Source organism: Pecten maximus, chromosome 2 (assembly GCF_902652985.1).
Source record: "Pecten maximus chromosome 2, xPecMax1.1, whole genome shotgun sequence".
NCBI classification, from domain to species: domain Eukaryota; kingdom Metazoa; phylum Mollusca; class Bivalvia; order Pectinida; family Pectinidae; genus Pecten; species Pecten maximus.
In genome coordinates, this window is record NC_047016.1 from 24,899,287 (window position 1) to 24,911,234 (window position 11,948).

At 35.0% G+C, this 11,948-nt stretch overlaps 1 pseudogene; it reads right to left on the reverse strand.

The window, feature by feature from the left end:
- Positions 1–2,468: 2,468 nt before the first annotated feature.
- Positions 2,469–11,504, reverse strand: LOC117342256 (annotated as a pseudogene).
- Positions 11,505–11,948: the final 444 nt, after the last annotated feature.

Below are 11,948 nucleotides of genomic sequence, written 5' to 3' on the forward strand. Positions count from 1 at the left end.
GCCTATTTGTACGTGGAAAGATAGGGAGGGAGAGTCAATTTATATAATTAGCAAAATACAATCTCGATGCATTTAATACCATGGATACATTACACAGTAAAGGTCTGAATTGAATTAGAATAATTATAAATATTATCTATTTATTTTTTTACTCTCGAATTCTCGATCGAATTGTGTCTGTGATTTAAAACTGTTTTCTTCACTAAAGCGTGGAAATACACACTTGTTATCATTAATAAACATATCCGAAACATTGTTCGCCCCCGCTGCATGATTATTTCAACATTAATTCATACGGATGCTCTAGATTACCCGACTACTGTCTGTTATATCCCATCGTAACTGAAGAATCTCTGCAAGTGAGGTTCTCAACAAGGGAGATAACTCTAAAGTCAAAAATGTCCGGACAGCACAAGGGAGGCAACTCTTTGAACACCAGGACCAATTGCAAAACACCAGAGTGTCATATGCCTCTGATAATGTGATTTATGCATTACATATAAATCTAATTATTGTAGATTTAATTTTAATTTGAATTGATACCAAGGGACAATATTCTATGAAGGAAAATATCTGTAATAAACACGTGTTCCATTTTTGTAGTACGTACATATATTAGTGATCATTTCAAACAAAAACTATATACGGTATGTTTTCGTTTAACTATAATGTATCGCATATACATGTATATACCTGTGCAGTTTGCATAGAACATCGCACAATTGTAAACACGATAACTGCACGATGTACACAAACTGTTCTTGGTACATTGTGAGACAACACAACTGCAAAATATCTCGATCGTAATGTTTAAGGAAGTGTTATAGTGTTTATCAAAAACACCTCCGTAATCTATCTGTACAAAAAAAACTAAAAAAGGTATTAAATAAAGAATAAAGCAAACAAACAAATACTGAAATATTAAACTCAAATTTGTTTGACTTGTATACATACCTGTTTCGTTTAATGAAATCTAAAATAGAAAGAATTATTCATCTGGTGGATTTGATACAATGCGCATTTTTTTCTTTGATTTGCAAGCAGTATTTAATGATATGTATATGTAACATACACTGTGTACATGTAGTTATATTAGGTCTTGACCCGCCCCTGTCAAGCGACGTGACAACGAAAGGCAAATAGTCTTACACTAGTAAAAACTTACATACTAATACTGGAGCAATTTTGGCCACAGCAACACGAAGCAGAATTCCAGGGGGTCAGGGAAACTGACCGTCTGTGTTTGAGAACATCAGTGTCACCCCAGTATGAAGGGGTTGAGACAACCCAAACACCGCCATATATTTTAGTTACCTTTAATTCACTTATACTACCTGCCCCTCGGTTGTTATATAACACATAACCCCTTGGGTGGACACGCCCCCGACGGTGACGCCAAGGGAGTGGACCCCTCCGGGTGCTTAGGAGTGGATCAAATAATATAAGGTCTGGGAATTCATATCTACAGTATTCTTTATAGTTCATACTTAATCATACAAAAGAAAACTGCTTTAAAGTTTAGAAAATCACGTTATTTTTTATCGCAGACAATTGGTCGTTACCCAACTGTGACCGAATTTTGTTAAATTACAATTATGAAGCATTAGTTAGCTTACCTTAGCACATTTCAATATGTGTATAACACCATTTAGATAATTTCATATTTTGTTTGTTTACATGCACGATGTTTTAACCTCTGCAACAACGACTCTTTGTGTTGGGGGTTACCTACCCTATGTTATAGTCATTTTCTGAAAAGTTGATATGAGGAAAAGTATAGTTGTCTAGATATGTCTGATACCGTACGTATGGTGAAGTGTTGTTTAATAACGGAAATAAACTATAGTTAACCTGAAATAGATAATATAATTAGAGTTGTTTCCCTTGCTCTATTTTTTACGTTATATTTCATATTGATTACTTCCCTTGAATGTAATTTAACATTGACCTCAAGCGTATGAATAATTTGATAACATGGTATCGTGTAGGAACAAATGATAATCTAGCTTACTGTTCACTTCAGTAAATCATGTATTATTACCAAATCCAAATTTCATTGGTGCAATAAATATTTTCTTATTTTAGTTGACCCTTCTATGTGATCGTAGTAAGTTAATTATCTAAACATTATTATTGTTTACCATATTATATACAATTGTTACTGTTGACTAGAATTTGTAACCAAATACCTTTATGAACAGAATCTTCTGTCTAGTGTAATTGAGAATCAAAAACTCGCATAAAAACATTGTCTCTTTTTAATAATTAAGGTAGCATCATGCTTACTTACCTCAAAATCTGTGTTCGCGTAGAATTCTTTAATTATAAGTGAAAATGCGTTTATGAACCGAAGCAATGTCCGACATGAACAGTTTGTAAACATAACCAGCACTCGCTTGTTATCAGTAGGCATTGTCCAACAGTTAGGCTTTCTACTCATTCCCGACAGAGTTTGGTCCATACACATTCTATTGCTCCTGAATTACCTGAGCAGCAGCTAGTCCAGCTAAAACAGCATGCTGATCTTGTGCAGTTACAAGATGCGATCCTGCAAGATAGAATTCTACGGCAGAAAATGTTCACTATATATCAGTGTAGTCAATAACATGGGAAGGTGGGAGATGTTGGATTTCTTTCGAAACTGCACAGGAATGGCGAAATCATTTAAGGGTAGGGCAAAACAGTAGGACAGCCTGGCCATGGGCGATTTTTTTTGTTAAGCAAATGACTCTGCATTATAATATGCATCAAAAATGAAAAAAAATATATAAATGTACACTATAGTTGGTATACTCATTATGAAGAAGTGCATACAGGCTTCACATTTGTTAAAACTAAAATAAATAAATTGGTTCCGGATTTTAAATTTCCGGATTTTCCGAAATTGTGTTTATACAGGAAATTTTGTTTTGCCTACAGCGAAAAATGGAGGCTCATAATCAAGGTAAGATAGCGGGAAAACTTAATGTACAACATATGTCAAAACAAGATTGATTCTGTCTCTGGGATAAAGCTATTTGATTTCAAATAGGTTTCATAAAAAAAAAATTGTGTAGAGAATTGTGTCATTTTGGGTCAAATATAATATTTTCCAATTTCTAAGCTATTTTTAAGTTGTTACCATGGAATTCACAGCTCTAAATACATAGAAAAAATAAGTGTTTTGATTATCCTTCAGAGCTTTATTAATATTACAAATGCTGTACAGATTACAAATTTATATATACTTTATTAGAGGTAATATGTATGTAGGGCTAACTGGAAATATAACAGAATTGGACATTTTTACTTTACACTGCTATCAAGACCCACCCAAAGTCATACAGACGTTTAACAAGCTCTCAGTCAATAATCTCAGTCTCTTTGACGTTAAGACGACAGAGTTATCTCCCATCCTACAACAATAGCATATCTCACGCTGATTTAAAAGGTATTATGATATAATTATCCTCATTATTATTTTTTAAGTGAGAGTCTCGTGCACCGAATATGACAGTAGACAGGATAAGCAAAGAAAGTCAAGAACGTCCATTCTGTTATTACATACACGTAGTGGGCCTAGACATTTCATACTTGAAAATTAATAAAACAAATTGAATAAAAAATAAAAAGGAAATAGATTAACATACTTTGTCACAAAGGCAGAACCAAATGCTTTTTTATATGATTAACCTTTTGTCAGTTTTGTTGAACTCAGGACGAACTTATAGAAAATTATATCACGAATAAGACTGTCATCAGGTTATTGGTACGTATATCAACATTGCTTATTTCAGACCTGTTCATTCATTTCCACAAATTACAAATATCATGTCGTCGTCAAATACGAAGATCATACTTCAGACCTGCCAAACGATTGTGTGGTCAGAGATCAATCTACAATTTATTTTATGAGTCCCACAATGATAGATTATTATTTCCCAGAAATTCTCCTAGTTCAAGCAAAATTCTTTGAGAACATACAGGACTCTGGACTTGCATATAAATTAATCACTGCGTGATTATCGAAATATTGAATTATATATTGAACCACCTCTTTTTATTCAAGATTTTGAAACCGTATTATTTGATTACTTGATTTCAATTTGCATAAACTCTATGTCATTTTGCCGCTTAGTGTCAACAATGTCAAAGAGTTTAACGCATTGTAAAGTATTCTTCGTGATACTGATTATCTAACACTTTACTTTACATCGCATAATATGTAAGCTCTTGATGAATTGTCTGATTGAGTTAAGTGTTATTGCGTGTGTTAGCATCCAACGCTACTCTAATAATAATTAAGCTGGCTGAAGGGCTTACCCTAAATAGATGGAAAGTTCTATTTGAAAACAAAATATCAAACACACTATCAGCTATAACCTCATCCAAATATGAGTAACTTCGACAAATTTCAACCGATACTGCTTCTTCATGGTATACGTATAATGCCCCGGCCCTGTCTTGAACAAGTTATTGAGCACCGTTACATGCAATCTGTCGATTTCAAAACGAGGTTTCAACAACTACGGAAATGATGCAGTTGAAAAGGAAAGGACGATCTCATAACTGGCATCAAAATATGCTATTCAATTAGTCCATGAAATTTTAAGTTTTAATGAACGTTCTTTTCTTTATACCTCTCCTTCCGCTGCCACGACCGTAAGTATACACAAAGGTATCTAAAATCTACAAAATATCATCTAATTAATGAATAATTAAAAGTACTTTGAATAAGGTTTAAACATTGTTTTATTGACCAAAGACAAATATTTGATGATTTCAGGCGGTGCATTGACTATCGAAGGGGCCGCAGTGGCCGAGTGGTTAAGGTGTTCCCAAACTTTATCACTAGACCTCCACCTCTGGGTCGCGAGTTCGAAACCTACGTGGGGCAGTTGCCAGGTACTGACCGTAGGCCGGTGGTTTTTCTCCGGGTACTCCGGTTTTCCTCCACCTCCAAAACCTGGCACGTCCTTAAATGACCCTGGCTGTTAATAGGACGTTAAACAAAAACAAACAAACCAAACATGGACTGGCACTGGCATAGGGTGGTTGCAGAGTGAATACAATATAAACCTGTTGTATAGGAGACAAAGTAGACAATGTACATTGGTATCCCTGGCTTATTCCAAGGTCATACTAGAGGTGGGGCCATTTTTACACCAATTTATACATACGATACTTACCTTAGCCATACAAGAAGTGATATACCGCCTCAGTTGAGGGTGTGTACTTATCATATTCGTACAGGTGATATAGCCTACCACATCAGTCGAGAATGTGTTACTACGCTATTCGTACATGAGGTTATATGCCACATCGGTCGTGAATGTGTTCCTACCCTATTATCATCTCATAAGAGAATGAGTACGTACCTAGGTCGTACATGAGGTAATGCACAGCCTCTGATGGAAGAATGGCGTATTTTCTCATAACATTATCTTCCATCAGAGCAGATCCTCTGAACAAACTGAAGCATCCTGGACTACAAAGGATACATCCAAGAATGTGCTATGTAGCCTTCAGGAGCCACAGCATACTCAAACTTTTGATACCATACCATTGGTCCTAGAAACAAATAACAAACTTTGGACATATTGCCATTATTAGCATTAAATAATTGGAATAGTTCAAATCACCCATGCTAATATCTTAAACAACCTAAAGAATAATTCGTTGTTAGTCTTTACTTCATCCAATTTAATAGTCTTAAGACTGTACAGTTAGTATTGTATATTCTGCATAACATTACCTTTCACGTAGCGATTGACTGGAGCAGTTTCAAGTTGTATGAGCTTAGTGTTCATCTTGACTTAATACACATTTACGTACATATATACATACTGCATGGTATTATGAATTGTTTTCTAGTTTGTATACTTAAGTATTTCATTGATAATTTGTTTTCTGACCAACACCCCTAATTGTGTAGACTTTTTACGCAGTATATCATGTTTTGCTCCTTCCATTTAAAGGGACATCACGGTAAAAACGTTGTTATTTTCATTGAATGTACGTGTTTTGTTCCTTCCCGGGTTATGTTTCTGTGCTATCCCAATATTCACAGTCGATCCCTATGTCCAGATTGCCCACTCGATTCAGTTGGGAATCCCCCTCAAAACTCAGCGCGGAAACTATTTTTAATGTTTTGAAATCGAGGCATTTTCATTTGTAAACACAAGCACACGATAGCTTACAAGTCGGAATATTCCATCTGGGTTAGTTGGATAACGATATTATGCAGTGGTTTAATTGTTTAATAACACATTCTGTACATATTTCGGTGCAAATACGTATGTGCATATAATTGTAAACACTGTACACATAGTGTAGTGATAGTAGCGATGTACTGGTACAGACTGTATAAATATTACCGAGTTTGTATAAATATAACCGAGTTTGTTATTGCCTACTATCCAGCTATCAAGCAGAATAATAGCAGCGTTCGTATTACTGCAGTCATTGTTTTCATTTTTGAACTGTTCCAATATATTGTACTGCTTCCCCAGTGTAATTCTAGGATTGTCTTTGACCCATTTGGCCATTATTCTCTTTACTGCGGAAGCTGTTATCGTTTTCAACCGCAATCGATTCACATCGGAAGCCATTTTTGTTTTCAGGTGTTTTAGATTGTTGAGCGCATGCGTTTTATTGTGTATATCGCAATATTTACATATCCAGACTGTTGATTTAATGAATTGTGATAACCTTTTTATAATTAATAGTTGATGTTTTTATGTGCATACATCATCAAATTCGAATGGTTATTATTCATAAGGTTATATTTTTTAAAGATATACCAAGTAATATGAAAGAGAAAAAATGGTTTACCGTGATGTCCCTTTAAAGGATGGTACGTAAAGTGTTTGAACGTTAAACTGTTTTAAACTTAAATGTAGCATTGTCTATGGGGTATATTCTACCGCACGAGGCGCCCACTTTGTGGTTTTTCCTCATCTTATCAAGAAGCATGCTAACCGCGTCAGGTGTGAAATCCACGTCACCGTCAAGGGCCAGAATGTATGTGTTGTTTGCTTGTTCCAGAATTTACGGGTGGATGATTTTTTTTATTTACTGCACTCATAGATGATATTGTACAGATTATTCGTCTGAAATTATTCAAATGAATATGAAGCAAAGCTGCTAACTGAATAATACCGGCCAAATACATTATACAAGACAACTCGTTACATAAACACTGACACCACTCAAATATAAACAAAACTCAAAACGGCGCCTGACAAATACTAAACTGGACTGGATCTGTCATATATGCTCATATCTGATTAGCAGCCATTATCGAGAACTACATAACATTGAAGATAAATGATGGGAGTCAAAAGCAAAATTAAATTCACACACTTTGGTCTGTCATGTTTTATAAACGTAACCCATAATCCACATCGAATGGACACAAAGTTTAAAGGCCAAAAAGCGGGGATCTGGATTTTGTCAAATAATGCATTGTGTAGGACAAGTTAGCTGAAATGAATTATGAAAGTATAGCAATGGATGCAGCAGATCACTATTGCTTTCATATACCGAAAACGTGACAATGAAACTATGTTCTGTTCTTAGTCGCCTCCTATAGTAACCATAGTAACAGTGTCTGTATTTATTCTCTTTCCCAATCTACAGGGATCCATAGTATAATACATTACAAATTCGAGAATACCAACAGAAAGATATCTGATAAAGTATAACCTACCAGCGAATGACAACGGATAAAATATATCTACCGACAGAAAGATATCTGACAAAGAATAACTTGCCAGCGAATAACAACGGATAAAATATATCTACCGACAGAAAGTTATCTGATAAAGTATAACCTACCAGCGAATAACAACGGATGACCTCTATCTACCGACAGAAAGATATCTGACAAAGAATAACTTGCCAGCGAATAACAACGGATAAAATATATCTACCAACAGAAAGATATCTGACAAAGTATAACTTGCCAGCGAATAACAACGGATAAAATATACGCATGTGGGTTAATGTTGCGTCCCGTTTTGTTGCTCATTAGTGTATTCATGTAAAATATACATTGTTGTACATTGTTGCAACTTGTACATTCCAATGACGTCACATTGTTTACAGATCCCGCGTTGTGTCTGCACTGCCTGACACGAAGGCTTCATTCTGTGTTTTTTAATGTTTTTGTTAGTTTTCTGATAATTCAATTGATCAGGTATGATTAAACAACCCCAATCAACACGAGGTGTGATTGTAATTTTAAGTTTAAACCGCATGTTGCGAAAAATACTTCAACTTTCACTTTGTCAGTGCATTCGTGATCGCAGCTTCGATCGGCTGTCATGGCAACGACGAGGACGGTGGTTTCATCACAGTGACGAATTTACAAACTTGCATGTGTACAGCCGAAAACTTCTAACTATACCTTATGTCTTTGGGAATCATCTGTAAATAATTAATTGAATTAATTACGATCCATTGCATTCGTTTATTAACGTTTGTTTGTTTCTATATGCCGATTTCGATACTTAAAACACTGAAGAGTTCCAATATTGGAGAATGAACATTAACACTTGCTCTATGAATCGTCCTAGAGCACCCGACTACCCTAAATCAATACTTATGAAACAGGTACGAGCGTGAAGGTAATTGTATGAGAGCAACGAAAAGTGCTGTACATTCTTACGAAAATGACAAACATCGTCAAAATTACTTAAAAAGTAGTCAATTAATCGGCATTTCTTCAATTAACACCAGTTTATAACGCCGTTATGTAACCATACTTGAATAAATAGAAGAATGTACAGCACTTTTTCTCGGTTTCTTAGCACGATGAATAAGTGTATCATATTTGTTTGTACGACAAAATACGTTGGTCGGGTGCTCTGGCCATATTTACCGACCAAGTGTTAATGTAGTCCTTCGTGCCGGTCACGTGACCACGCGAGAACACGAGGAACGACGAAAACATCCCGATAAAGACGTTGGACACCTAACATTAAAATCCGATCAAAAAAACAAACAGAACTAACCGGGAAATCATTAAATATTGAATTTCTATTAAAACATGATGTTTTTTGTTCTTTTTAATTATAAATGCAACATTAACCCACCTGCGTATTTACCTACAGGAAGCTATTACCATCGAATGACAACGGATACAATCTATCTACCCACAGGAATATATCTGGCAAAGTATAACTTACCAGCGAATAACAACGGATAAAATCTATCTACCCCCAGAAAGATATCCGACTAAGTATATCTTACAAGCAAATGACTGCCGGTAAAAGATATCCACAGAAACCCAATAAAATCGTACTACTCAAAAAAATATATTTAACCACAGAACAATGCATTGCGAAAAAGTATGATTAAAATTGTAGCATGTGATAATGAAACAATGAGCAGAAGAACAATATCCCTGTGACCTTGTGCGGGTTATCAAATCACTATTACATATCATGTCTTAAATTTGCCGTCACAATATAACAACATCAACGGTACAGACACATTGTATCTTAATTTTATTTAATTGTTTACACAGCTGCTTCAAAACAGCATCATCCACAGATTAACTTTATACTAATAATCACAAATAATCACTCAGTGGCCGTGCAATACAATCAGTACAATAAAGGACAAAAATCGATATATATACCTTTTTGAATTTAAACTCCTCTGTTTTTGTGCCGTCTTTGTCCTTTGTCCTTTTTGACAGCTTTTTCTGCTTCCAGTCCAATGCGAAACCCAAGCAGGTAGTACATGTACATAACCTACCGGAAGCAAACAAACAGCTATTTATTGAAATAATTATTTTAGGATTAACTTTTTAATGTTATGGCGGTTTAAAACAGAACAAAACGGAATGTACTCTAAATAAACCGCATATCGATTTGTGATGAGAGTACATTTTGGTTTTTATCATATACCTCAATAACATTGATAGTATACCTTGCAAAAAAATCACTTTATTGCTGGACTCTTTTCTCTAACAAATATAACGCCGCTCCTTCCGCCAATCAAAAGCGACATTATAAGCGGCGACGACATTTTTACGGTTATGGAATGATAACATAAATTTCTAAGCCGATGAAAATGCTTGTTACAAACAAATTATTTTGATTGATTTGAAATCATTCGAACAATCGGATAAGATGTGAATTATAGCTAGATTTACATGTGGGTTTATGTATAAAGGTTAGCACTAGAAAACATTTGTAATTGGTTGTACAGCTTACTTGTGACCATCGTTTTCGGTGACGTATGACGTTTATGTCCTTGAGATGAACATAAGGAGACTTCAACCTGGCAATTGGTACTACAGCTGACCCCCGTATGGCGTCACTATCTTAACGGGTTCATCGATTCCAATTTTGGTTTTGTGAGCAGCACTTCATGTGTCAGTAGCAGGACCGAAAGAGAAATATAATTGACATCTCGGATTATATAATGATTATACATTTAACGTGTATACTTCGCTTTTAATACGGTATGGTACATCAACAAATATAGTTCGGGTTTTAAGTCAATACTGTCTCGGGAATATAATATCAAATCATAGAACGCCCAATGAGAAACCGTGGAACATGAGGAATAGAACGAGGCTGTTGGAGTGAGGGGTAAAACGATGGAGGTTCAGAATGCTGTGGACACTGAATTAAATATATTCTTTATTTAAGATTTATTTAACGGGTTTTACGTCCGCTATTACGGCCTTGCGGTCTTTCAGCTGACGAGTCAATCAAATATGCTGGATTCAATGTTTATTTATAAAACTACAATGCTACTCTCGTACTGTGAGTTTGATACTATTATATGTCACTAATTTAATAATTTAATCAGGGTAAGAAAACAGGATATATCTATTGTACTAACAAAAGGAACGAACTTTTATCTTTCAGATCAAAAGAGTTGCCTGAAGCAACCACTTTCGTCATTGAAAACCAATTCAATGTATCGCGCAGAAATCTAGGCAGTTAATATACCTTGACGTCGGTGAAACAATTTAACCGGGTCACTGGGTGTTGATTTCCCACCTTGATTGTTTGTTTATTTATATTATTACCATAGCGACAAGATGAAGTAGAATGTACCATGTATTCGTATAAATAAGGACTGGTCATTTGATCTGATTAATATTCAAATTATTATACAATGTAAGTCAAAGAAAACACGAAAACCTTAAATTAAATTAGACTGTTATCGTTCAGTACACACAGTATTCACCAATCGTGTAAAGTTAGAACAAATAGTAAGTAAAGATTAATTCGATTCTAAAAGGTATTAGATTAGACACAGAACCTAAATAAGGATAAAATCAACACAAAGAAACTGGAAAACTACAAGATAAATAATACGTGAGGTTGCTAAGTTTCAATCAGAAAGAATTTCTTGGTTACATCATAAGAATAAAAATATTAACGTAGTGAGATTTGTTTGTCTCGAAGTAGAACAATTTCAACATGGAATAGCATGGGTCTCCTACAGTATGATGTTCGACATGGTAAAGTATAGATAGGGAAATCAAAGTACCCCATATTAGAAAAGTCATGGTTTATGCATTCTGACCTTCCATAGTTACTTCCCTTCGTTTTTACTCTATCACTTTAGTGCGATAAGATCGACAGCCGATTGGGAGAATGTGGTTTATGTTACCTGTATAGATAAGGTCGTCAGTACATCCGTGTTTATGTCGACTGTCTGATGGAAGTAGACTGTCTTGTTACCAAACACTCAGTGAATCATTCTTAATGTTTCATACTTAGTGTATGTAATCTAGTTTTATTAATGGATATGAGTATGGTTGATGTGCATTGCCGACATGTCTTACAGCAGCTACATTTAATCAATCGGGTGTTCAATATTTATCAAAATCATCTTTTTTCAGTTGATTACATTTCACGCTGTATGGTTATGCTTTCAGCAATAATATACACTGTAAAAGTACACACGTACTTAAAATGACTGAGAATTGGGGCTCT